Consider the following 24,783-nt stretch of genomic DNA (forward strand, 5'->3'; position numbering starts at 1 on the left):
GCAACAGGCTGTGTCCAGTGTGAGCTCAGGAGGAGGTCCACAGAGCAAAGCTCCTCTTCAGAGGTAGCTGAGGCACTAAGACTTTGACTTCACTTTGTCAACTTAGCGGAGTGTAGCAGGGTGACCAATTACTGAGCATCCCCTCATGGACCAGGGTCACTCTGCTCTGTTCGCTCCCTCTTGCAAGTCCCTTAATCACACACCCCTTGTGTTTAATTGGACCCCCACCAAGGACTGGTTTAATAAGACTCCAACAGTCCTCAGTCCTTAATAACAAATGGTTCAAACAATCCACAGAGAGTCCCCAAAATAAAGTCCATAACAACAAACACAAAAGTTCTTAGCTAGCCCTGGTTCTTCTGCCACACATAGTGCTCCTCCTCTTTCCCAGACTGCTCTACCCTAAGCCACCAGTCCCAGTCCTCTGACTCCAGCTTTCTTCTCCTTCAGTGTCTCCCTCCATTCTTAGGAAGAAGGCAGTCTATATACTGCCCTCCTCCAGAGAGGGCTCCTCCCAATTGGCTGGAAGAGAGCAGCGCTCTGCCCCACCTAGAGGGCTCCTGATCTTTGACCCTTAAAGGAACAGTGTCCTGGGATTCCACCCCCCACCATCAAATTCCTAATTTTCTGAAACTGCTTCCTCCAGGGCCATTTCTTGGGCCTTTGTTCATTCCAAATCCCTGGAATCTCTGTCCCCCTCTGCTCTTGATACACAACATATCATGAATTAGTGCTTACATAAAGACAATGCAAATATGCTGTGGCTTCACATTCAGTGCCAACATCTCACTCTAGTAAACCACTAGAACATCTTTCAGGAAGTCCCCTGTGGTTTTTTCAGTCTTTTCATTCATTAGGGACCATCTTACATTTCTTAGTGTTATCAATATTGTATCAGTCTACTGTCATTTGTCACAATGGATTTCTCCTGAGCTTCTATTGAAATTAACGAAGTCTTATTTTAGTGAGTGTTGAATCGGGCCTCAATGGGACCAAGAGGTAGATGGTTTTCAAACTTTTATTTAATGCCTTTGAAAAAATAAATCATTCTCTCCTCCAGCTATAGTTTGGCAACTTCTAAAAATATATATTTTTAAGCAGCCTCTAAACATATATGATAAAATAATCTGGTAAAAAAAACAGGGTGCAGTCCTGCATTTCTTGGGCAATCTTCTGTGTCTTGTCACTAATTACAAATGCCTGGAAAAACAACAAAAAAAGGTAGAAACATGGGTGGGATTTTCAAGAGCACTCAGCAGTGGCCTAACTCCACTCCCACTGAAACAGAAGGAAACAGGAATTGGACCAACTGATTGAGCTGAGTTTACATATGTTCCACATATTAAAATCATGGATCAAATTCACCATTGATTTAAGCTGGTGCATTTCAATGGGCTGCCAGCAAAGAATGTGCCTCTCCATGTATCTTATTACGTTCTAAATATAAACTTCAGAAATGTTTGACGAAAAATCATGAGTTTAAAAATTGCTGCACATTTTTTACAGCTCTAATAAAAAATCAGTGTTCTTCAGCAAGCAGCTAATGAAGTGAATATTTCTCTTCCTTTTTCAGTTGTTCCAAATAATTTCTGATTGAAATCCTCTATATAGAAAGTAATCAGGCTGGTGAACAGCAATAAATCCCTTCCCTAATAATACTCCTTTTCTCTCATGTTTTCTTGGGCCCAATGCATCACTCCGTAATGCCAGTTTTACACCAGTGTAATTCCACTGAAATCAATGGTGATGCAGCTGTAAATAGAGCATAGAATTAGGCCCCTTGTCTTTTAAGTCTCTTCAACATCAGCAATTGATCCAGCACAAACTTTAATATTCAGAAATTCAGTGGGAACATTGACAGTTATGGAAGGAATCTATGCAAGTAGCTGGCTGCTTTCCAATATCCTGCAGGCAAGCTTTTCAGCCTTTTATTGAAATACAGAAATCAGATTTCACTCCTGGGAGATAAAATGAAATGCTCAAACTTATCAAATAATTAAATTCACATATATTGTTACATGTTTCAGAAAGGTGAACAATTCTCTGCCATGGGGACAAGTGAAAATGAAACTCCTGTCTTTTTGTATTCCTTTCCCTGACTTTCTCCAAAATCTGCATTTATCATGGGCCTGGTCTACCCTACGTGTTTAAACCGAATTTAGCAGCGTTAAACTGATTTAACCCTGCACCCGTCCACACAATGAGGCCCTTTATATCGATATAAAGGGCTCTTTAAACCGGTTTCTGTACTCCTCTCCGACAAGAGGAGTAGCACTGAAATCGGTATTGCCATGTCGGATTAGGGTTAGTGTGGCCGCAAATCGACGGTATTGGCCTCCAGGCAGTATCCCACAGTGCATCACTGTGACCGCTCTGGAAAGCAATCTGAACTCGGATGCACTGGCCAGGTAGACAAAAAAAGGCCCGCGAACTTTTGAATTTCATTTCCTGTTTGCCGAGTGTGGAGCTCTGATCAGCACGGGTGGCGATGCAGTCCCAAATCCAAAAAGAGCTCCAGCATGGACCATACAGGAGATACTGGATCTGATCGCTGTACGGGAGACAAATCTGTTCTATCAGAGCTCCGTTACAGAAGACGAAATGACAAAGCATTTGAAAAAATCTCCTGGCTATGATAGACAGAGGCCACTGCACAGTGCTGCGTGAGAAGTGTAACGGAAAGCCAAAGAATCAAATGGACGCTCATGGAGGGAGGGAGGGGGTACTGAGGATTCCAGCTATCTCACAGTCCCCGCAGTCTCCGGAAAGCATTTGCATTCTTGACTGGGCTCCAAATGCCTGAAGGGTCAAAAATATTTTCCTGGGTGTTTCAGGGTGCATGTCGTCAATTTACACACTTCCCCCCCTCCCCCGAAAGAAAAGGGAAAAAAATTGTTTCTCGCCTTTTTTCGATGTCACCCTATGTCTACTGCATGCTGCTGGTAGACGGGGTGCTGCAGCACTAAACTGCAGCATCCTCTCCCCTCCCCTCCCCTCCGGCAGACGGTACAGTGCAAAAGGACTGATAGCCGTCCTCATCATCATCCTGTGAATGCTCCTGGCTGGCCTCAGTGAGGTCGGCCGGGGGCGCCTGGGTAAAAATAGGAATGACGCCTGGTCATTCCCAGCAGATGGTACAGAATGGCTGGTAACCGTCCTCATCATAGCAACTGGGGGCTGAGCTCCATCAGCCCCCCCACCCCCTTTCATGTGTAAAGAAAAGATTCTGTACTGCCTGGACTATCATAGCAGTGGGGGCTGGGCTCCTCCCCCCCCCACCCTTTGTCTAATTTCTTTTTAGACTGTGAAAAGCTAGAGTAGCATGTCAGATCATGCTTAGACTCCAGATGCAGTTCTTTTAAGAACAAGGAAACCCATATTTATAAAAACATTCTCCTGCATTGCTTGCATCTACAGCCTGGTCATCCAACACCAAAACTGGCTGGAAATTAAAAAAGATTTTAAACATTTTCAGTTTTAATGAATTTACAATCTACAAAACGGCTTTAAAAAGTTCTGGTGCCTGACCATTCAAGCTATCTGTATGTAAAAATGCCTCAGACTTGGCTTCAGCAAGAGTTACAGGCACAGTATAGCAGGATTTTTCCTAAGATATTTAATTTGACAACACCCTTTTAAACAGACCGAGCTGTCCCTTTTCACTATCCGCACTATACGAGTTTTGGGCCTGATCAATGAAGTCAATGGGAGTATAAACCAGTGAACTGCTGTCTCCCCAGCCTGTCCACGAAAAAAATACTTTTAGCTACAGCATTCCAGCCCCTTTCTTCGGGCTTCAGTTTTATCTCTTAAAAATAAAACCATTTCACACAAGTTAAACATTTTAGTCGTGTTTGTTTCCCACTGGCCCAACATCTTCTGGAGATGCTTATATACTCCCTATTGATTTCAGCCTCTCTGCTCCCTTCTCCTTCCTCATTTGCCTCCTGCTGGATTACCCTCTACAGGCCATCTACTGGCGACACACAAATGAATTGGGTTCTTCCCCTGGTCAAGGCACTCCTACAGGATCCTTCCTGTTCCCTGTAGCTCTCAAGCTCAACTGAACTATTTTTATGAGGACAAAGTGATCTTCCAGCTATCACCTGACCCCTAGCCTCAAAGCATCAGCTGGGAGGCAAATGATTAGTTACCAGCCACCCTGTGACAGGGAGCTTTACCTGATTAAAGACCACACAAATTGGCTCTTCATTAGCTAATATAATTAACTGCCAAGCTATTGTTTTGATGTACATGAATGTCACAATGCTTTTATGTATGATTGACTTTTCACTTAGAGTGATGCTCTTTCAAACAAGTCAGACATTTTTCACAGTATATAGATTACTAGCTTAAAGTGAAGTTATATACATGGAGTGATACAATAACAGTTCTTTAGAGCACTCCTGGGCTGTTTCCCACAAAGGAAGTAAAGAGAAGAGTCTGAACTTTCCATTTCAGAAGGAAGAAGATAAGATTATAAACACTATTGACTGGTAAACATGAAGCAGAAGTCTTTAGAAGATTTTGTCACTATCAAAAATGTCCATAAAAGGCCTTTCAGACCATTTTTTTTCTTCCTCAGTGTGCTCTGGCCAGTAAGACACATTTGAATGTGGATCTTTACCTTTTATATATTAAGCAAGTTTTTGAAAAGTATTTGGTTCTTTTTGTATGGTGTTTTATGAAATGTGTTTGCTCCGAAAATCAATACCCATTGTGTAAAAAAAATAAAAATAAAAACAAAAAAAATAGAATAATAAATAGGCACGTCACAGAATGAAGCCAGGTCTTCCAGTGAAACAGCAAGACCCAGTTTGGAGGAATTTAAAAAAAAAAACCTAGATTTATTTTAAACAAAGAGACACAGAAAACAGGGAATACCTTCTACACCAGAACTCCAGCAGGCCCATGTTCCTCCAGACGATGCTTCCTCCTACAAGTTTCACTTCAAGCTAGAACCCAAGGAATTTTGTAGAGGGCTTCCCTATTCACACCTTTGCAGGGAAGTGAAGTTCTTCCCCGTTTCTCTGGATGACTGATAGCCCACCGAGCCAATCAAGTCTCTTTCTGTCCTCTGGCCACTCTAGCAGCTTCACCCCATTAATTGTGTATAAAAAGAAATGAAGGATTCCAAAGAACAATAACATGTGCAACAGAACTATATTAGAGCAAAGATGAAGGAAATGCAGCACTGAGCAAAAATTGGAAGCCATTTTTTAATAAAAGCTGTGAGAAAATTAAGTGAACTGTGATACACCAGAACATCTAAGTATCAGGATTTTACAAAAGAACAAGAAGAAGATAATTAACTCATTCACTCTAAGGGAATGTGACCACACAGCACCACTAAAGCGGCTTGTGACTCCAAATCCTCTCTTTTCTTAGGGACGTTTGACATTGGATTGCAACTGGACCAAGGTTTAGCTCCAAAGGCCTGTTTCAAAGACCACTAAAGCCAGTGAATTCTTTCCATTGTCTTTAACGGGTTCTGGATCAGCCCCATATGAGTTGCTGTGATCTGCTATGCATTACAGGGCATTGGCTCTGGTCCCTGCATTGCAGCAGAGAGATCTCACTGAAGGAGCCCTAATCTCACCTGTAGTATAGCCCTCTTAGAATCATTTTTGTACTGTAGGCAGTGACCAGTTATAAAGGTGCAGTGTGTTCTAACATTCATTATACAGGACAATATAAAAAGGAAATAGAGAATCACTTTAAAGACCAAGGCAGGCTCTTGTGCACGTGTGTGGTGAGTAAAGGTAGTTGAATTATTTGCTGTGCACACATTATCCAACAAATATAGCCCCCTTTTTCTGTTCAGAAATTGTTAGCATTCTACATATACATCCATTATTCCCAAGTATATGGTTTAGGAAAAATATAGAGCTGGGATGGGACAGAACAGGCTGGGGAGAGGAAATGGCAGTGCATGGCTCCTCCAATAGCCAGCAGCCACAGGTGAAGAATGCAGGGATTGGGCATCTTTGGGACTGGATGGGCCCCTTTCCTATGAATATCTAGGATCTGTAGAGTTAGAAAGCTGCATCTCTCCCTCCTCCATGGTCAGGGCTGGCTCCAGCTTTTTTGCCGCCCCAAGCGGCAAAGGAAAAAAAAAGAAAAACCTGATTATTGAGCTGCTGCTGAAAAGCCACCAAAGAGGAAGAGTGGGAGTGAAGGACCCACTGCTGAAGTACCGCCGAAGAGGAAGAGAAGTGCCGCCCCAATAACAGACGGACTGCCGCCTCTTTCTATTGGCCGCCCCAGGCACCTGCTTCCTTCGCTGGTGCCTGGAGCCGGCCCTGTCCATGGTACCTAAAACCAATCCACCCCTTTCCTGTGAGGGCAATACTGGAAGGGAAGTCTGAAGTCAACCTCATGGTTTGTCCTCCCATGGGTATTTCCACAGGAGGGATCTATTTAACTCAACAGTTAAGCAGAGGTGTGCCCATATCAGAACATTTTATCCAATATCCAAAATGGAACCCTGATCTGAGCGACCTTTGATTTACAAAGACTACCCCCAATCAATGAGATCTTACAAAGCCAAACTCAAAGCCCATCACCATGGTTAAGCTAATTTTGCTATTGTTTTCCATATACGTGTCTTATTTAAGTGTTAAGATGTTTTGACTAATTTATTTGCTAAACAAATACATTATAAACATCTATTTCAGACCATTTTATAATTTCAATATGATACTCCTTAATAAGGATTTGTATTGATATATCGCCATTTCTCTCATGGCCTCATAACTTAATGCTATACCAAATGCACTATCCCAGTATGTCTATCCTTAGCACCCTACCATGTCTCTTTTAAATAAGTCTACTTTCATTGCTATTATTTTATCATTAGTAAGCATACTGGATAACATTCAATAAAGAGTTTACAAGCTGGGCTGAGCTGGATTGAAAAAGAATTGACTTGAGCCTTCACCTAAAACTTAATCAAGCCTTTTTCCATGACCCAGTCAGATTAAATTTTATTAGCAGCTTTCAATTTCATGTACTCAGGTACTTCATCATAAGAGTCAAAATACAATGAGAAAGTTTGTTCTCCTACTATATGAAGCCCAACTGGAAGCAAGAAGTCGTGAAAAATCTCATGAGAAAGTGAGATTTCCAGACTAAATTGATAAACCGAAGAACTTTGGACAAAGATTCAGATAAGCACACAATCTTTTGGTGCTTCTTTGTGCTGAATATTTGAATTTTTAGAGATTCACTCATCACTAGTATTGACTATACTGTGCAATTTATTCTATGGGACGAGACAACCAGTTGTGGACTTTCCTATAAATTAGAAACTCAGTGACCCAAACTTCATTTACCTGAAGCACTGTTATTTGAAATGTCCCCCAAGGAATTTCAGATATGTGAAGTTCTGAAAATCACTTTTTCCTATTCCTATTCTCCCCTGCTTTAGTGGAGAAAAGTTCTCCTTTAAAATGAGGTCTTTTACTCCTATGGATATGGGCTCCTGGCCACTTTCCCCACACTGGGTAGCTCAGCAAAATGTACGTATGCAAAATTTTGCTAACTGAAGACCAACTTCAGGCTTAAAGACTTATGTGCATATAACAACACACCTTTATCATAGAATTGTAGAAGATTAGAGTTGGAAGAGACCTCAGGAGGACATCTAGTCCAACCCCCTGCTCAAAGCAGGATCAATCCCCAACTAAATCATCCCAGCCAGGGCTTTATCAAACCAGGCCTTAAAAACCTCTAAGGATGGAGATTCCACCACTTCCCAAGGTAACCCATTCCAGTGCTTCACCACCCTCCTAGAGGAATAGTGTATCCTAATATCAAACCTATATCCACTTCAACTTGAGTCTGTTGCTCCTTGTTCTGTCATCTGCCACCACTGAGAACAGCCTAACTCCATCCTCTTTGGAACCCCCCTTCACTTTGATAGCAGTTGAAGGCTGCTATCAAATCCCCCCTCACTCTTCTCTTCTGCAGACTAAATAAGCCCAGTAACCTCAGCCTCTTCTCCTCAGCTGAAGAGAATGAATGATTACTAAACACCCTGCTTTTTTCACCCAGGAAAGCTCATTCTGAAAAGGAACTGTCCCAGAAGTCTCACAGTGAAGCTGATAAAGTAACTCTCATTGAATATTTTGGCTTCAGAGTTCTCAGCAGCTTTATTTAATAAGATGAATTGCTTCCATCTTTTCATCTGTGAAGCACTGTACCTTGTGCCAGACATAATTAACATACTTCATGTGAAGTTTAAGAAATTGGGTTAATGGTTGTATTTTTCAAAGTGTCTTGAATGCTAAGAGATTACAAGGTGATATGAAAGAGACTTGAGATCACATCATATTCTGACAGACAGAATTTGTATGAGGTAACTAACTTGCCTTAGTGAGAGGTTGTCTTAATTAATGAGCAAGAATCCAGCCTATATGCAGTGGAAGACAATCACGGAAAATAAAATATTCATCTTTCATGCAGACTTTCCAGCAAAATACTAAATGGATGAAAATATTTAATAATTGCTTGTTCTTTGGCTTTATTGCCAAGAATTTAGATTTTGGTTTAATCTTCTGCATATTTATCAAGACAAAATACCAAATTAGATCAAAGTTTTTCTAAAATGCCTTGCTACAGTTGAGCAGTTATATACCAGCAGCCGATTAGCAAATCAGTAGTGCAGACTAGAAAAGCACTGTGATCCAGGTTGTTTACCCCCAGTTACACTGGTGTAAGCTTGGACTAACTCCAGAGAAGCCAGTGGAGTTATTCCAGGTTAATTTAGATCAACCCATCTAAAATTTCTAAATTATTCTCTTTGCATCTAGTGAGGCTGAATTAACTACACCAACTTTAAGCATTCACTTTTCCATTCAGGGTGTAGATCTGTTAAATGTCACCCTGCAAAAATGACTCAGTGAAAGAAGGTCATTCTGTCTAACAGGGGAACCAATTCTGCCCTTGGATACAGTATGTTCACACAATTCCCGATGAAGCCAGCATATCGTGTATGCATATCTCTGGGGAGAATTGGGCTCAGAAACATCAATTTAAGAAAAACGTGAAAAATGTCAGGGACTTCTCTATCAATTCCACAGGCACAAGACCCTCATCCTGGTGGGGCTCTCTTATCAGGAATAATGCTGCAGTGGAGGGTAGTTACAATGCTGGAGATGTTCCACACCAAATAGGAGCACACCTAGTGATTGAAGGGGAAACCATGAGGCGATATCAAAGCTGCAGTGAAAACCTTGATCCCACTGGTGCTCTATATCATGGAGTAGTATTGAAATTCACTAGCAGCTTTTTATCAGCGTTGGGGTGGAGATAGTTTGTTATGCTTTTCTTGACTGGGTGCTTTTTGCATCGGGTAGGATTGGCTGCCATTTTTGCTCTTGTTTTTTTCCTCTCACCGATTACATATTTAATTGTTTCTCAATGTGCCTACGGCATCATTTATACATTTAAAATAAAAATAAAATATGCTGTGGAACACTTAAGGAAGGTATAATGCCTTGCCAACCTTCATGGAGGAATATAAACCAAAAATTAAAGGACTAAATCAGCAAAGAGAGAACAATAGAGCTGAAAAAATAGCGGAAAACCACTGAGTTAGCATAATAAATCCACCTAATCTCCTAAGCGTAGAATGGAAAGAAACTTCACTACAGAGAAAAAACAAAAAGAGGGAAAGCCAGAGAGGAGAAACACTGATGGTCAATCCTTGTGGATTGGCGAGAGTTATACATTGTGCAAAGTAATAATTATACAACATCTCACATTTTTTTCCATGTAGCGATATCTGTAATTAATGGCGTGGTGATCTGGCAATTGGATCCAGAAAGGTCTCTGAAATGTTAACATTCATGGCTCTTTGGTGAAAAAGGAGCATTATTCTTGGTGAGAAAAGAAAAGTGCTCTGTCATTTAGCTTCCTTGATGCTGGTTGATGGGACATATGGGAGGGAGCCCAGAAAAGAAGCTGAAAGATTATTTTCCGGAGCTGACTTTTCCAAAGTTTGGAGAGATGTTCAGAAGAGAGGTTTTGGTTCAGGCCCATCTCGGATACCATTCTTTACATTTTCTTCCCTGCACGAGGCTTCCTGATGACCATGATGCCCCCATGGCTTTATTTTGCCTAATCAAAAAATAAAGTTCCAATCCAAGTCTGAGGCTCTACAAATCTAGGGTGATTTCACCTATCAGTTCAGAGGAAATCCAGAGGAAGAGATTTAAGGAGATATGGGAGCCATATTTGAGCTTAAATTTGATACAGTAATTTCTTCTGTAGCTCTTGGCAGGATTTTGACTGATTGTCTGTACATATGTTTCATAAAGGTATAATTTATGTTAATTAAGAAAAATATTTTAAATAATTCTAAGACTCCTTGATTCAATTCAGGTCATGTCAAGCTCTGGTTTATTTGTTAATGTATCTTATACTCAATATAATTCTCTATGACCTTGATTTTAGTTTGCAAAAATACTGCACTTCTCATCCTGGCTACAAAAGTATTATCTCCATACAACTCCTCCTATTCAGTAAACACATTCCCCACAGCCTAATGGTACATACCTGAAATAAATACATTTCCCCCCGGCTTCCTCCCCCAGAACATCCAATTAGCACATTAGTTCTCTACCTCAGAGAGTTTATCCATCTGTAAAGCAGATTGCTTTCTGTGAGCCTGGTTACTTAATGAGACCCCATAATCACATTCCTTACCCCCTAAACATTTTGGAATCAAAAGGGTCCTCACATAATATAGGAATACTGCAGCACAGATCTGAGACTGTGCTATTATTTATTTGTCTACTATTAATTCTCTGAATCATGATGATTCACCTCAATTATAAGCGGAGCTGCAGTAATAGTGCAGGGTCTCACCAGGTACAGTTTTCCCTTGCTAACCTGCAATTTATGTCTACTTTAAGCCCTCTTATAGTTCGAGTGGTTTACATATTTTGTTCTGAGCAAGCCAGTTACTCTGCTGGCAATCTCATTTTGCCTTCAAGGCTTATCTTCACACTATCACTTCCATATAAATAGATTCTGATCTAAAAATAAACAGTCTTTAATGTTTTATCAGGCAACTGGTCTTCTGACAACTGTTTTCTGTTTTCATACCAAAAATGTGAAATGTGTGTGTGTGTGTGTGTGTGTGTATGTACACGTATACACACAAGCAAGTCTTGATAAATTGAAGCTAAAGAATTAAAAAACAAAAGTCAACAATGCACAATATTCTCCCTATTCTAATGCCTTCCTTTTATTAGGAGAAAAGGGAATGGTAAAAATGTCAAATGATTTCTTGTGAACAGACTTTGTTCCCTACATGGAGAGGTAATAATTACTTCTAAGTAAGATGCTTTTAAGTAGGATGGTAAAGGTTGGGCATGCTATAAGGTATCATGACTTTTAAATGTCAGGGTTTATGCTGAAGGGCAAAATCTCAGAAACTAAATTCAAAGGAGGAAGATTAAAGAGAATGTACTGTACTATATGCCATTTTTGTAACACAGCAAAGCAGATGGAACCCCAAAATTCTGAAGCTTCCAGTTGCGTCATCCAATCACATGGTGATAAGTATTTAAAAAGCAAGCTGATTGTGACACATGGCCAGAAAGGGTTAAGCGTCCTGCAGGATAAATGACCCAAATTCAACCTTTAGGGACATATTGGTAGATAATGTTTATGTGTTTACATATATATTGTTAGAGGTTAATAATGTAACCAGACAGGCTCTGTCTATGCTGTATTCTGTTAATTCAGAGATCAAAAGGAGATTTTAACATTTAAATGAACTGTAAATAACCATCAGAAGAGTGAAGTTCTGGAACAGCCTTCCAAGGGAAGCAGTGGGGGCAAAAGACCTATCTGGCTTCAAGACTAAGCTTGATAAGTTTATGGAGGGGATGGTATAATAGGATAGCCTAATTTTGGCAATTAATTGATCTTTGACTATTAGCAGTAAATATGCCCAATGGCCTGTGATGGGACGTTAGATGGGGTGGGATCTGAGTTACTACCAAGAATTCTTTCCTGGGTGTCTGTCTGGTGAGTCTTGCCCACATGCTCAGGGTTTAGCTGATCGCCATATTTGGCGTTGGAAAGGAATTTTTCTCCAGGGCAGATTGGCAGAGGCCCTGGGGTTTTTTTTGCCTTCCTCTGCAGTGTGGGGCATGGATCACTTGCTGGAGGATTCTCTGCACCTTGAAGTCTTTAAACCATTATTTGAGGACTTCAGTAGTTCAGATGTAGGTTAGAGGTTTGATACAGGAGTGGGTGGGTGAGATTCTGTGGCCTGCGTTGTGCCGGAGGTCAGACTAAACGATCATAATGGTCCCTTCTGACCTTAAAGTCTGAGTCTATGAAATATAGTGGTAACACTGTATTGATCTCCCTTTGAAGTATATAGCAAAACACCTGCGAATGAAGGAAAACAGGAAATTGCCTTTTGTTAATCCATGTAGCTAATTACCAGTGATGCTTAGGAAATAGCTTCAGAGTCTCCATGATTACCTATTACCCACCTGAGGACTCCAAGCTGTCACAAGAAGGCCTGGAACTGTATACAAACCCCTTGGGTCCTGATCCTTTTAATCTCAGATCTGCTTGATGCTTTATGCAGGGGAAGCTTGAATTGTGAGACTGAGATCTCCAATCCCAACTGGATCATCCTGGATATGAACAATGGACCATAACCTATGAACTAATTCTGAAAGAACTCTTTGCAATTACAAAGCTCACCATCTCTTCTGAGATTAGTTTCACAGTACTGTATTCATGTCTGTATTTATACTGATCTTTTAACCCATACTCTATCTCTTTTCTTTTTTAACAAATTTCAGTTTAGTTAATAAGAATTGGCTGTAAGCAGGTATTTGGGTAAGATGTGAAATATTCATTTAACTTGGGAGGTAATGTGCCCAATCCTTTGGGATTGGTAGAACTTTCATATATGATGAATAAGATTTTCAGTAATCATCATATTTGATTTGGGTGTCTGGGTGGAAGCCCAGGGCTGGATTGCTAAAGGGAACTGTGTCTTCGCTTCTCAGAAAGCAGTAAGGAATTATAGAAGCTGTTTTGTGCTGGCTTGGCAAATCTAAATATTGGAATATCCACCAGCTTTTGGGATTGTCTGTCCCATTCTTTGCAGTTTGCCCTAACTGAGTAACTTCAGTGTGGCTCCCCTGGGACCCTGATCACACTGATCTAAAGCAAAACAGAGCTAAATGTAAAGCATTTGGAAATTAACCAATGTTTATTTTTCTTCCTTGGATAGCAGGTGGCTGTTTTTGTCAGCTCTCTAAAAACATCCCTGAGAAGAGATGGAAGCAGTGTTTGTACAGCTTATCTATATTTAGATATCAAATAAGAATAGGATACATCTTCAACTATTTATCAACACCGCATGTATAAGGCCCCAACCCTGCAAACTATTCCACACAGGCTGATTCCCGCACCCATGATGATGGGCCTAACTTGCAGATTTCTCCTCATACTGAGCTGCCTGCAGGATCAGAGCTGTAAGTATTCCTCCTATTCCTGGTAAGAAGAGGGGGCTTTAAATGCTTATGCTTCTCATTGGTTTATATTTCCGCATTAAATTATAAACAAGTGACCTATAAGGGAGAGTAGATGGAGCATTGACTGAATAATAGAAAAAGGAACTAATGCCAAGTATACATAGCGTAGTTAGAGCTTGAAATAATTTTTGATATCATTTCATTTGTCAGGGCCGGCTCCAGGCACCAGCCCTGCAAGCAGGTGCTTGGGGTGGCCGAAGGAGAGGGGCAGCACGTTCGGCCCCTCGGTTCCTCTTGAAGCGAAGGACCAGCTGCCAAATTCCCGCCGAAGGCTGAAGCCACGGCGGTAGAGCTGCTACCGAAGTGCCGCAGATCGCGATCACAGCTTTTTTTTTTTTTTGCGCTGCTTGGGGTGGCAAAAACGCTGGCGCTGGCCCTGTCATTAGCATCTGAAAGAGTCCTATGAACAGGACATCAGAAACACCTGAGTGAAAAGATATTGTGGGCATTTCTTAAGCTTAAGCTACTTTACATGCATTATTTAACATGGGTCACGTGCATCACTACTATTGCATTCATTTTTCTCAATTTCTACTACTTTAAGGCCGGTCTCTTGCATCAGTATTCACATACCTCTCAAGTGTCCCTCATTTCAAAGGGATGAGGATCACTTTAGTCTCAAAGTTCCTGGCATACTAGACAAATCTGGTGTCCCTTCAATTTTATCTTGAAAAATATTTGCCAAGTAAACCTAGACCATATCTGACAGGGATTTGTCCAACCTGTTCTTGAAAACCTCTAATGACAAGAATTTTATAACCGCCCCTGGAACCTATTCCAGGGCTTAACTATCCTTATAGTTAGAAAGCTTTTCCTAATATATCTAACCTAAATCTCCATTTCAACTAAGCCAATTACTTCTTGTTCGACCTTCGGTGGACATGGAGAACAGTTGACCACCTTCCTCTTCATAAGTAGCCCTTCACATATTTGAAGGCTTATCAGGTTACCCCCGCCCCCCCACCCCAGTCTTCTTTTCTCAAAACTAAACATGTCCAGTTTTTTTAAACCTTTTTTCATAGGTCAGGTTTTATAAATCTTGTATTATTTTGTTGCTCTCCTGTGGACTCTCTCCAATTTCTCCACATCCTTCCTAAAGTGTGGCCTCCAGAATTGGACACCGTACTCCAGCTGAGGCCTCCCACATACCAAGTAGATTACTTCCTGTGTCCTATATACCACACTCCTATTACCACACCTCAGAATTATCTTAGCCTTTTCTCAACTGCATCACATTATTGGCTCATAGTCAATATGTGATCCACTATAACCCCCAATTCTTTTTCAGCAGTACCACCACCTAGCCAGTTGTTCCCCATTTTGTAGTTGTGTATTTGATTTTTCCTTCCTAAGAGTAGTACTTTGCACTTGTCTTTATTGAATTTCATCCTATTGATTTCAAACCAATTATTTAATTTATCACCGTCATTTTGAATTCTAATCCTGTCCTTCAACTTGCTTGCATCCCCTCCCAGCTTGGTGTTATCGCCATTTTTTATAAGTATACTTCTCACTTCATTATCCAAATCAATAATGAAAATATTGATTAGTATAAATCTAGGACACACTCCTTCTGGACCTCTCTAGAGATGCCCTTCCAGTTTGACAGCAAACTATTAATAACCACTCTCTGAGTATGGTCTTTTAACCAGCTATGCACCCATCTTGTAGTAGTATCACTTAGAGCATACTTTTCTTATGAGACTGTCATGTGGGACTGTATCAAAAGCCTCACTAAAAATCAAGATATATTACATTTATTGCTTCCCCCCACACACATCTGCTAAGCCAGTGACCCTGTCAAAGAAGGGAATTACATTTGATTCAAACAAATCCTTGTTGGCTATGATTTAATCACCCCATTATCTTATAGGTGCTTACAGATTGATTATTTAATAGTTATTCCAGTACCTTTCCAGATGTTGAAGTTAAGATGACTGGTCTATAGTTTTACCGGTCCTTTTTGTTCCCCTTTTGGAAGGTAGGTACTATGTTTGCCCTTCTCCATTCTTCTGGGACCTCACTCATCTTCCATACTTTCTCAAAAATAAGCCTAATGGTTCTGTGATTTCTATTCTAAGGTGAATTTCTCCACTCTCTGCTGCCTTGAATAAATCCAACTTATCTAGACATTCTTTAAACTGTTCTCTCTCTATTCTGGCTTGTGTTCCTTCCTTCTTGCTAAGAGTAATTGTACTAAGCATCTGGTCACAAATAACACTGGTCTACAATTTTTGAGAAGTCGTCTGCTTCAGAGATAAAATGTGCTATTTATTATGTATTTTGATGTGCTGAATTCAAATATGACAATTAAAACAACTGATTGGCTACTGTTTCTAAGTTATTTAAGTTTTTACATTTTATGTCTATGTATATTGTGTAGATAGTAGAATTTTAATCATAAATTGTAAACCTAGGTCTTTTCATGTGTTTATGGTTGCTTTACATGATAATATTTCACCTGTCCTGTTTATGTAACACTTTAAAAATCAGCAAAAGGGTTATATAACTAAAATTTATTATGAAACAAAAGGCAAAAAACTATTATGTACATAGTTTAGTCCTATTCAGTGTCTACTTGGCGCTTCTTGGCTTGTCTCTTGTATTCATTAAATGGAGCATCTCTTGTCACTGTCCAGCAATAGTCTGCAAGCATTGATGGGCTCCATTTGCCCTGATAGCGTTTCTCCATTGTTGCAATGTCCTGGTGAAATCGCTCACCTTGCTCGTTGCTCACTGCTCCACAGTTCGGTGGAAAAAAATCTAGATGAGAGTGCAAAAAATGTATCTTTAGTGACATGTTGCAACCAAGGCTTTTGTATGCCTTGAGGAGGTTTTCCACCAACAACCTGTAGTTGTCTGCCTTGTTTTTCCGAGAAAATTTATTGCCACTAACTGGAAGGCTTTCCATGCTGTCTTTTCCTTGCCACGCAGTGCATGGTCAAATGCATCATCTCGAAGAAGTTCATGAATCTGACGACCAACAAAGACACCTTCCTTTATCTTAGCTTCACTTAACCTTGGAAATTTTCCACGGAGGTACTTGAAAGCTGCTTGTGTTTTGTCAATGGCCTTGACAAAGTTCTTCATCAGACCCAGCTTGATGTGTAAGGGTGGTAACAAAATCGTCCTTGATTCAACAAGTGGTGGATGCTGAATACGTTTCCTCCCAGGCTCCAATGACTGTCAGAGTGGCCAATCTTTCTTGATGTAGTGGGAATCTCTTGCACGACTATCCCATTCGCAGAGAAAACAGCAGTACTTTGTGTATCCAGTCTGCAGACCAAGCAAGAGAGCAACAACCTTCAAATCGCCACAAAGCTGCCACTGATGTTGGTCATAGTTTATGCACCTCAAAAGTTGTTTCATGTTGTCATAGGTTTCCTTCATATGGACTGCATGACCAACTGGAATTGATGGCAAAACATTGCCATTATGCAGCAAAACAGCTTTAAGACTCGTCTTCGATGAATCAATGAACAGTCTCCACTCATCTGGATCGTGAACGATGTTGAAGGCTGCCATCACACCATCGATGTTGTTGCAGGCTACAAGATCACCTTCCATGAAGAAGAGTGGGACAAGATCCTTTTGACGGTCACAGAACATGGAAACCCTAACATCACCTGCCAGGAGATTCTACTGCTGTAGTCTGGAGCCCAACAGCTCTGCCTTACTCTTGGGTAGTTCCAAATCCCTGACAAGGTCATTCAGTTCACCTTGTGTTATGAGGTGTGGGTCAGAGGAGGAGGATGGGAGAAAATGTGGGTCCTGTGACATTGATGGTTCAGGACCAGAAGTTTCATCCTCTTCCTCTTCGTCGTCTGACTCAAGTGAGAATGATTCTGGTGCATCAGGAACCTGCAGTCCTTCTCCGTGGGGTACTGGGCGTATAGCTGATGGAATGTTTGGATAATGCACAGTCCACTTTTTCTTCTTTGACACACCTTTCCCAACTGGAGGCACCATGCAGAAGTAACAATTGCTGGTATGATCAGTTGGCTCTCTCCAAATCATTGGCACTGCAAAAGGCATAGATTTCCTTTTCCTGTTCAACCACTGGCGAAGATTTGTTGCACAAGTGTTGCAGCATATGTGTGGGGCCCACCTCTTGTCCTGATCTCCAATTTTGCAGCCAAAATAAAGATGATAGGCTTTCTTAACCATAGTGGTTATACTGCGCTTTTGTGATGCAAAAGTCACTTCACCACAAACATAGCAGAAGTTATCTGCATTGTTCACACAAGTACGAGGCATCTCTGCTCACTTTGGCTAAACAGAAATGTGTCCCTTTGCAAAATCAAACACTGACAAATAAAAGCACGACACTGTATGATTTCTAGAGCTGATATAGGGCAATTTGTTCAGCAGAGTGATGTAAGCTTCGTTATGATTGCATCATCCATGACTTCTAGGAATAACATGATGCAATTCATATCATGTATGACGCAATACCAGCTTCAGATTGCATCATTCATTGTTTTGCCTAAAAAGCAAGTACTATCCAAACCCAGTCATAGATTTATTCATAGATCCAGTCAAAGATGTATTTTAGTCATTTCTGGTTTAAATTGAGATCCCTTCCCTTTATAAGTCACTTATCCTCCGCTATTCCCAAGTCAAGGGTCGTATATACTGACCCAATAGCATATCTTGAAAACTAGAGCCAATCAACAATATTAAGCATCATTTTCGTTCTCAGTGACCCAGAATTAGTAAAGTTGGACTACATTTATTTCAGAAGCATTTTGGCTGTAGAGCAGTGTAACCTTTTCAGTGAAGATTTAAGCAAAATAGACAGTAAACATCTCAGCCTTCTTGATGTCATCCATTATTAGCTCTCCTTCCCTGCGAAGTACTGGGTCTATGTTTTCCTGTGTGTTTTTCTTGCTCATAATGTATTACAGAACATCTTCTTATTGCCTTTTATGCCCCTTGTTAAGTGTAACTCATTTTGTGCCTTAGTCTTTCTGATTTTGTCCCTACATGCTTGTGCTATGTTACCTAGCAGCTCTGTGTTCTTGGGGAACCAGGGCGCAGTACCCAGCCTGTCTGACTCACAAAAGACCTCCCCGCCCAGCCTCTGCTTGACCCAAAACCAATCAGAAGAAAGACTTACAAAAAGCAATGAAAAGGCAGTGGGAGACACACCTAACCCCCTCCGGACAATGGTGATAGGATTAAGGAAACTCCCCTAGCCTCATTTGCATCAAAGAGGGGACAGGGAGGCATCTCTATTAGCATACAGAATGGAGAACAGAGATTCCAAGGCAAGAACCACACTGAATTCTGGGACCAGAAAAGCAGGGAAGCACTGCATGATGGGGGATCTCTGCTCCAGATGTTAATGAACCCATGCCTGCACAAACCCAGCTCAGCAGTTATCAGACCAATTATCATAATGAATCCTTTACTGATATCCAAAATACTGAAACAGCCTAATTGCATTGTGAACTCCCTCGAAGGAACACCGCTCATAGCCAGGAATGATCAGTTCCTATTGTCTAGCCTAAAGAAACCCTTGAGCCATCAGTTTACCCAGAAACAAATCTAGTGTTCCCTCTTGAACCATTGTTCTTTCCCTACAAAAACCCCTACCCATACTCAAGTAAGTGCTCTGATGCCTGGATCCAAAATCTGTATCAGTTCCATTGGGACTTCATCTTCTCCTGACTGATCATGCTGGGGGCTCTGCCAGTCTCCAGCACTCCGGATCCTCAGCTATCACCACCACCTGGGACCCCCTGATCGATTCGAGCTTCACAGAGTGGTGAATACCCAGCTCTCTATCTCTCTAGGTATAACCTTCTGACCATGACTTGTGTGATCAGTTATAGTTTTCTAAACCTGACTTTTGTAATCAAATGTAAGTTATAATATTAAATCTAACTGTTTTGCTTGTTTGGCTCCCCTTGTATGGTTACCATCTAGCAATAAATAACTTGCATGGTTAAGCTGGTTGCTTCTCTCTCTCCCCCCGCCCTCCTCCTGCAGCAACTCTCCACATACCTAAGCTAAAGATCCCTGCAGCACTCAAAAATCCTGGTGGATTTGCTCATCAAGTGGGTTACTACCAGAATAATTGTAACATGAAAGTGTGGATAGGGACATGCTGAACCTGGGGCATATGAGGGTGGCAGCTTGGAAGTGCTGCTCAACCCAGCCTGCTCAGGCGTGCTCTATTCTGGTGCGGTGCCCATGGCATATGAGGGGGACAGCTTGGAGGTGCTGATTAACCCAGTCTTCTCAGGTGTGTGCGCGTGCGCTCATCTGATTCTGGGGCTGGAAGAACCTAGCCCTGGGGAACCTAGGTCCTGCAGGATAGCTCTGTTGAGAAGGAACTTGCAGCAGGGAGAAGTAGAGCTCCGTATGAGAACACAAGTGACACAAGTAGTAAATTGATAGAATTACAGAACCCACCGCCCAGAAGAGTAACCCTAATAAATGAGCATACCCCAAAGCAACAGGCAAATCTGGTAATAGCTACTTGTAACATTTTGTTTTGTTTTTCTTTTTGTAGGATTCTTGTTTGATTTTCAGGTTATTACAGAGCCCCTGAGGCAGCTACCTGGCTCTTTTATTATTCTTTCCATTTTTCCTTCACATCAGGATAGTTTGCTGTTGTGCCTCAGTGAATTCCACAGTTTAATTATGCATTGTGGGGGGGAACATATATATCCTTTCCTTTATTTGAGACAGAGTAAGTTGCAGTATTCAGGCTTGGTGGCTGTTTCACTTTGTTTCAAACTCCTATAGAAGGAACCTTATAGAGAATTCAAAAGAATTTTAAATAAATGAATAAATAAATAAAAAGGTGGCATGCAATGAAAAAGAAAAAATGGTGTTCTATCCTTTCTTTTGCACTTCTATGTGATGTTTATAGAAGGGTGCCTCCCACCCCCATGTTAAAAGTTTTGTTTTGCTTTTTGGCTTATTTGTTGCTGTAGGCCAGGCCTACACAAACAGCAGGAGAGTAATCCCAGTCAACCCCAGTGCATGCACCGTGCCCTAATGGAGTCTGCCTGGGCTGCTCTTTGTGCAGGACCGCATCCATGCTTTTCACTCCCCTATCCCAGGCTGGGAACAAAGGTGGCAATGCATCCATGACAGTTTAACATGACCTTTTAGTTGATTACATGCTAAAGCAGCTTGGAGCTCATTTCAAAAGAAAAAGTAAAACCCCTGCTTTCGTCAGGTACCGACATTCATCGCCGCAATGAAGGCTCTGTAAACAAACTAACCCAGCAGACATCACTTCACTGTCATTAAGCAGGTCCCCTCAGGTAAAAGAGCTTTGGCCAAAATCCTGTTCTTCATGCACAGCCCAAATGACCAGGTTAAGCACCAAGTTGACCTTTGGGCTCCACAAAATGTTAAAGAAGAACTTTGCCTAAATGTGGAAGTGATTCTAGTCCAGTGTTTTGATTTGGGCCCATCTCTGAGTAATTACCCAGAAGAAAATACCTGAGTAGACATGCAAGAACCAAACGCATTTTTCAATATAGAATCTTTTACTGGATGTGACTTCATTTCTTAGCGTATCACAGGGATTAACCAAATGGCACCATAAAAGTTTAATGTTTCCCAAAGTAGCGCACTAAAGCACAGTCCCATTACTACTCAGCAGTAGAAAGGGGAAATCTCCTTGCACCAGAGATTACAGAAATGCACTGGCTCCAGTATTGCAACCAATTCACATTTCACCACATCACTGGAGAAGAAAAACAGGCAAGTTGCAGAGAGTGATTGATAGGAATGTGATGGGATAAAGAAAGTGGGATACAGTCCAGTTTATTAACGGAAACTATTATTTTGACCCCTCACACATATACCAATCTATTAAAAATGGTACCACGTACTCTCAGGTTTATATTACTTTGTCATTCCTTCAGCCCATTACCATACTTCATTTATACTATTGCACCCTCAGGGCTTCCATCTGCCAGTATACTGAAGTGCTGCTATGTACGTTCTGACTTATGCCAACCACATACTGTAGCTCTTTTTAAGCACACAAGCAGAACGTACATCGATGACTTTATTTCTCTCCAGCACATCAGTTTTTGTGCCGACACAAACTGGAGCAATTTAGAAGCCAACGTTTCTACAGGAAAGTGTCAAATGGAGATGCTTCCCTCTTCAGAGCAGCAAAGAGTCCTATGGCACCTTATAGACTAACAGACGTATTGGAGCATGAGCTTTCATGGGTGAATACCCACTTCGTCGGATGCACGAAAATTGCTGCTTTTACAGATCCAGACTAACACGGCTACCCCTCTGATACTTCCCTCTTAAGGATTCTCTCATACATCCCATTGATGGTGGTATATAAATGGGTGACCAAGGCAGTTGGAATAAACCTAGAAACCCACCTCCTTACTATGTAACCTTCACTTAAAACCTGGCTCCAGACTTTCCCCTCTAGTTGCAGTGGAAGAAGGGATAAAAAGGATGGTCTCTCAGAGACAATACTTCTACGGCTCTTCTATTCCACACAGTGATAGATTATGATGAATCTGCCCGTTAGCAGATCTCCAGCATACTCATTAACTTGCTTCTGGCTGGTATCTAAGGGGGTGGAGCAATGGCTCTTCCTACTCCCCACTCCTTGCCTGCCCACTTGCTCACAGGGAACAGATCGGACGTGCAGGCCTTGCTTTCATCTTGGGCTTGGCTATCTAGATAGCCCCTGTCTGGCCAACCAGGAACTGGGAGCACCCTTAGGGTATGTCTACTCAGCATTTTGCAGTGATCAGGAATGAGCTCCCAGCTTGGGTTGAAAGACTTGGGCTAACGAGACTTATGCTAGCACTCTAATTGGAAGGTTCTGTAGTTGAACTAACTTTTCATTGAAAAAACACATTGTTCTTTGCAATTTTGCAGACAAAACCGAGAACTCATTTAAACTGGTTAGCATCCAAAAATCTGAAAAGGAAAGGGGAGATTTCTGAGAGAATGAACTTTAATCGAGCCCCATTTGCAAAGATGCCACTCTGGAAATTACATGGCAGTGATCATTTTTTCAATCCAGCATTTTGTGCACATATCACTGTCCGGTTTAAAAAAACATGGATGGTGACTCTTCCTTAGAAATTCAGTCTGTGCAAAGCAGAAAAGTAGGTATCACTTGTGAGAATACAAGATCACAGTCTGGCACAGAAATTATGCTGGATATTCTCCAAAAGGCAACTTGATTTTCCCTTTAGGGCAGCCTGAAACCATCATAATTAGCATAAGGAAAATCATCATGGAGAGGCTACAGAGACAGGATGAAATCCTGAGAGGCACTGAGCTCCCATTCAGTGCCTGCCATTCTCACTGAAGTCAACAAGCCCAATCTTGACCCCTTCACTGTGTTTTTACCAAATATTTACTCAGTCAAAACTTCATGAATGGGCTGGAGTCTGTGAGATGCTGAGAACTTGACAGTCCTGATCCTGCGCACAGTAAAGTCAAGGACACTCCTTCTGCAAGCAGGTCCACTGGCAGTTGAAGATGCTCAGCCCACTTAATCACTTACAGGATATTTTACAAAAAGGACCCAAGTGACTTAGAATCCTCAGTTCCATTTTCAAAAGTGACTGAAGCACTAAGGAACCTGACGCTCAGTGAAAGCTGTGCCTAAGTGTCTCAGTCACTTTTGTAACTAGAACTTAGGCACCTAAGTCACTCAGGCCCTCCTGGAAATATTACCCTTTGTCTGTAATAGCAGCAAAGAGTCCTGTGGCACCTTATAGACTAACAAACCTATTGGAGCATGAGCTTTCATGGGTGAATACCCACTTTGTCGGCATGCATCCGACGAAGTGGGTATTTACCCACGAAAGCTCATGCTCCTATATGTCTGTTAGTCTATAAGGTGCCACAGGACTCTTTGCTGCTTTTACAGATCCAGACTAACACAGCTACCCCTCTGATATTTGTCCATAATGAGTTCCTTTCACGCATGGATTTGCTTCTGGCCACAGTAAAGAGAGCGTCAAACGCCTCCATGGTAATGTCTCCAGTCCTGCTGCCTCTGGTAGGGAAAGGCTGAGGGATGGGCCAGTGCTGAAACCAAGGGTAGGACTGCTTAATTTCCTCTAGAAGCCAGTAGGAATTTGCAGGAAGACTAATATACCAAACCCAGCCACCCCTACCACACTCATAATATATAGGACAGATTTGGAGAACAATCTATTACAGGAACCTCTGAGTTTTCCTCCTTTGCTACACCCCTTCTACAGTTTCTGCTCATCATCTGGTCCCATTATTACTCTCCCGAGTCCTACTGTAAGCACTGATCCATTCTAAAAACCCCAGCATTTTCTCCACTGGCTTGTGTGTTAAAAGCAATCTAGGTCACCTTCTTTAGCGTGCACTTTTATTAGCTTGAGATGCCCATGGAACCTTCTATTGAATGACATACTTAAGACCTTCCCTGAAGGAATACAACAAAATTGTATACAGTATGAAATATGCAGTTCTGACCCAGTAGCATTAGTTTTATGCCAGCCTCTTCCATCAAATCTATTTTTTAAAAAGGCAAAAGCCTCTAAGAATGAGAAAGCAGCTCATTTGCCTTTTTATATACACCTAGAAACCTGCCACTCACTGTTTTATGATTCCCCCTTCTGCAACGCTTCTAAATGTTTAACATCTACAAACTACTAGCTTTGGGGACTCTACATATCAAATTCTCACTAGAGAAAATAAATGACCCTGAATCCTTGTAACACAAAACAGTCAATAAGATTGATTTCTGCCAATGAATCACCTTCCAATATTTCCTCTCTGTAGCTCTATCTGCCGTGGCTGTTTGACAAAATACTAATCACACTGTACTTGACTCTGATCTCATATCAATATAAATTAAGAGTAGCTCACTGAAGTCATGAATGTAAAGCCAGTGTAAGTGGCACGTGAAATCAGGCCCTCTGTTTGGTTTCTGATCATCTTCTGATGACTGGGGGAAATAAATCTGAGTGCATTAAGTAGGTGAGTATCTACTAGATATTCAATTACTTTAGAACATGGGTTGAGCTGAAAAAGTGATTCAGTGATTTCACATCGATACTAGACTGGCCAAAAAATAAAGCCCATGAGACAAAACCCTTAAACTTTTAGAACACACGGATACGAATTTTGCAGCTCAGCTCAGCTCCAATAATAACCATTGATTTATGATAGACCCGTGTGATCTTCAACGGGACAATCCCTTTGAGTA

Source organism: Mauremys reevesii, linkage group 3 (genome assembly GCF_016161935.1).
Source record: "Mauremys reevesii isolate NIE-2019 linkage group 3, ASM1616193v1, whole genome shotgun sequence".
Classification (NCBI taxonomy): Eukaryota; Metazoa; Chordata; order Testudines; family Geoemydidae; genus Mauremys; species Mauremys reevesii.